The following is a 4,059-nucleotide window of genomic DNA, read 5'->3' as shown; positions in this document are numbered from 1 at the left end:
GATGGCATCTAGGTTGTTTGAGTTATTAGTTATTCTTCTGAAAGAAAAGAAAAGGGGTCTGTGTGTGTGTGCACACGCACACATACACTACTGTGCTGGGCATCTGCCTCACTGAAGCAAACATGCCTCACTGAAGCAAACTGGATAGTATAAATTTCTCTTTTTCGGGTTCTGGCCTCTATGCATCTTACCCTATTCCCAGCCATTATCTCACCATCTCCCACTTAAGAAATGACTTGGCATTAAGTGTTACCAATTTTATATACTTGTTGATATGTGAGCCAATCTTAATGATCCCTTAGATTCTTCTGTGTTCATGGTGGAAATGGCAATATTTTCCTATCTTTCCTGAAGTACCAAGCACCAGCAGTGGTGAGAAAGCACCATCAGGTCCTTCTGGAAATTTTTGTTTAGAAAGCCATAAGAGAGAGGGTTTATACATGTAGAAGTCATAGCATAACAACCAAGTGGCAATCTATGAATACCATGGTGGTCATGGGGGCAACTCATTGGCACTTCATCATGCCAGTCAAAGATGACAGTGAAGATGTCAAAGGTAACCATGTTTAATACCACAGCAGGCCTAGTGGTCACCACAGTGGAAATCAGCATTGTGTTGATCCTCTTGTTCTCTTTGAACCTAATCTCTCTTTCCCTCTTCCTGTCAACCTTTCTGTTTTTCCTGAGGAGGCAGATAATCCTTAGGTAGCAGATGAGGATGAAGCCCAGAGGGACACAATCCTGGAGCATGAGCAGGGAGGTGGTAAAGAGAAGCTGGTTCATTTTGAAAGGCCAGTTCTCAACACAGGCAACCCGATGGTTGTAGAGGTCTGTGGGGATAGAGAGGTTATGGAAGAGCAGGACAGGAAGAAGTGCCTAGAAAACATAAGGGAAAATAGCTAAATCAGTGTGATATCCCTGTAGGCATGAGATACATTAGATTTCCAGCTAAGGGGGTTCACAAATAGCCGATACCTTTCAATAGCCGTTAACACAGTGAGAATGTGGGCACAGAGATGGATATACTGTGTGCATGGTGAGTTTGCACATGGAACCCCCAAATATCCAGGGATGCACATGACACACACCAAGATGTCAGAGAGGGAGAGATTGGTGGTCAGTATGTTGGTGACATTCTGAATTTTTCCCTGCTTCTTAAAGGTGATAATAATGAGAAAGAGGTTTCCAAGAAGGTCATGTTTAATACCACAGTATAGACTATGAGTAATAGGAGCAAGGCTAGAAGGGGCTTGACAGGACACAAAGTAGAAAAATGAAGAGCTGTTGCTCTTTGCCCTGGTTTTATTAGATGCTGGATGGCATCTAATAATTATATCAGGGTTGTAAGGAGACCTTCTCTAAGCTTGCTTTGTTTTATGGTCATTAGTTCTTGGGAAGCACTTTGCTCTGAGGCTTCTAATAAGTAGTGGAGTTTAATCTTCACTGATCTTTGTGCTTGATGGAAATGCATGATTGACTTGAGTATGATCTTGAGATCCTAAAAAATTAAACAGAACCCACAATAGTAATGCAAATTCTTAACAACCTGGACAGTTGTATAGATGGGGAACAGTGTCCCTACGAGGACAAAGATATCCAGAGGGTCTCTGTCCTTGCTCTCTGTTATCTCAGTGTGCTTCATTTGTCCCACTCGTATAATCTTTAGCTAGTGAGGCAGGGAATGTGATGGCATTCTGTTAATTGTAAGGCAACCCAAGTATAGTTTCCATCCCCATCACCTTCTGTCTTTTCTTTTTTAATATGGTTGTTTGTGTATACACACACCTATGCCAATGGATTGTAAAAGCTACAAGGAGAGGACCTGTGTGGTGGAGGCCAAAGTACTGTTTGGAAGCGGGTTCCAGTTGGAGTGTTACCACCTGGTGTCGCTGTGACTTTGACATAAATCAATTATCCTTTCTGGTCAGCTTTTTGATGTGTTAAGTGTGGCTAAACAATATCTTTTTGAGTTGTTGCAAAGATTAAATTTGATCATGCACACAGTAGTTGTTCAGTATGTGTCTGCTGCATTAAATTTGTTGACTCTGCTGCTCAGGGTTAGTCGATAGGTTCTAGTGTGGGGATTAGAATCACAGATCATGCCTGCTATGGAGTAGCGTGTGCCTCCTCTTTTTTTTTTTTTTTTTTAAAGATTTATTTATTTATTTATACAAGCACGGGTACAGTCAGAAGCGCGGGAGGGTGAGAGAATTCACCACAGTCAAAGCGGAGAGCAGAGCAGGCAGACTGACGAAGTACACTGCTGAGGGGAGCAGTGGGCGGCAGGAGAGGTCTGCGTGCCATGTGGGACCCTCACCCGGTGGCCGGGGATCGAACCAGTGCTGCAGAGGCTGCGGGCAGCTTCGCAACCCAGCACTCAACCGCTGCACCACCAGGGAGGCCCAATACCTCCTCTTATTTCTCCTGCTGTCTGGAGCTGAAGTCATGTTCTGCACAGACAGTTCCTGGGTGCACTGCTCAGATTGTGGAGATTAAGGCAAGGCAGCCAGTACCTAGTGAGTTATTTATCAGAATTAACTTAATTTAGAAAGCATTCCTCCAATTCTCCCTGTCTTGGGCTCCCTTCTTCTGACTTCTAGAGGAAAGAGGGACCCTAGTCCTTTGGGCTCAACATTATTTTGGGTGGTTGTGTTTAGCGGAATTACTCATGCTAGCACACACAACTCTGCCATTCTGGGATTTCTGGTACAAAGAAGGCATATTTAAAGAGGGCAAAGGAAAAAGATAGCCCTCATCTTGGTTGATTCCTTGCGAATTTGAGGCAAACAACATTGATAAAGGAAGCTGAGCAACAAGAAAGAAAGAGAACAGATTTTTATTTGCTGTTTAAAATTACCCTGGTCTACTCTCACATTCTCCCTCAACATCAGAGGGAGATGGACAGAGATGAGATTGTTATATTTCTCTTTCATAGACAGAAAATGACCCAGGGACGTAAGATTTCAAATTACAGAGTAGCATATGGCAGAGGTAATCTCCCACCTTCAACTTGATTTTATCTAGCTCATGACCCACATACCTTATACTAACTCCATTTATGCCTTTTAATACAAAAGCATATTATATATTTTTTGGTAGTTGTGTTTAAAAGTTTAAAGATGGGGGCCTCCTTGGTGGTGCAAGGGGTTAAGAGGCAACCTATGAAGCTATCTGCAGCCTCTGCAGCATGAGTTCGATCCCTGGGCAGCCAGAGAAGTGACCCACATGGGCAGCAGACCTCTCCTGTCTTGCCAGCTGCTCCCCTCAGCAGTGTATTTCAGTCAATCCAACTGTTCTGTTCCCCGCTCTGTCTCTGGTGAATCCTCTCACCCACCCCTATACCTCTGGCCTCTACCCCAGTTCTTGTAAGCATAAATAAATAAATCTTTTTAAAAAAATTTGAAGATGAACAAAATAAGAACATTACTCCACCAAAGTCTCTATATGCATATATTTATTTTTGTATCTGTATTTTAGGGTGTGTGTGTGTGTGTCTTTATTCATTCAACTCTTTTTTTTGAGAGGGGCAGGGGCAGAGTTTGTGTATCTGCCCCTAGGTCTCTCTGTGTTTTTCCCATTCCTCTCATTGACTTTTTCTCATTCTGCCCTTCTTATTCCATTCTTTATCCTCCCCCTTCCCTACCTTCTTGCCCTTAACTGTCTATAACACAGAGAAATTAAAGTATATTTTAGGTTACTTGTTATATTTCATTTGGTGCTATGTGATTTTGGCCTATAAGAGATGCTACCAGACTTTTAATAAACACCTCTGATTTGGCTGTTACAGCCTTGCAATTAACTACTGGCAGACCAGGCACCAGAGCCCAAGTCTTCTGGTTCTCAGAGAGTTCTGTGCTCTTTCCACTATTTTACCTGTCTCCTCTAATATATTTTGAGTAAAATTCTGTGCTTCTTCATAATTTTAAAAGTGAGTGAATAGAACATTTTCTTTTTCTTTTATATTAAAAAATGTTCCTATGTAACATCAAGGAGTCGGTGGGCAGGGTTAAGTTTGCACACTATACACATACCCTGGTATGTATGTGAAAGGCTCAAAAT

The 4,059-nt window shown here is 42.3% G+C and overlaps 1 pseudogene across 1 annotated transcript; it reads right to left on the bottom strand.

The window, feature by feature from the left end:
* Positions 1 to 258: 258 nt before the first annotated feature.
* LOC311183265 (neuropeptide Y receptor type 6-like) lies at positions 259 to 2,447 on the bottom strand (annotated as a pseudogene). The gene is made up of 2 exons: positions 2,410 to 2,447; positions 259 to 1,323 (listed from the first exon to the last, which is right to left on the bottom strand). The product of its transcript is annotated as a neuropeptide Y receptor type 6-like (transcript).
* Between the last annotated feature and the right edge of the window lie 1,612 nt (positions 2,448 to 4,059).

The sequence above is a fragment of the Talpa europaea genome (genome assembly GCF_964194135.1).
Source record: "Talpa europaea genome assembly, chromosome: 13".
NCBI lineage: Eukaryota > Metazoa > Chordata > Mammalia > Eulipotyphla > Talpidae > Talpa > Talpa europaea.
Note: the sequence above shows the minus strand (reverse complement) of the source record. Positions and strands in the feature narration are given on the sequence as shown.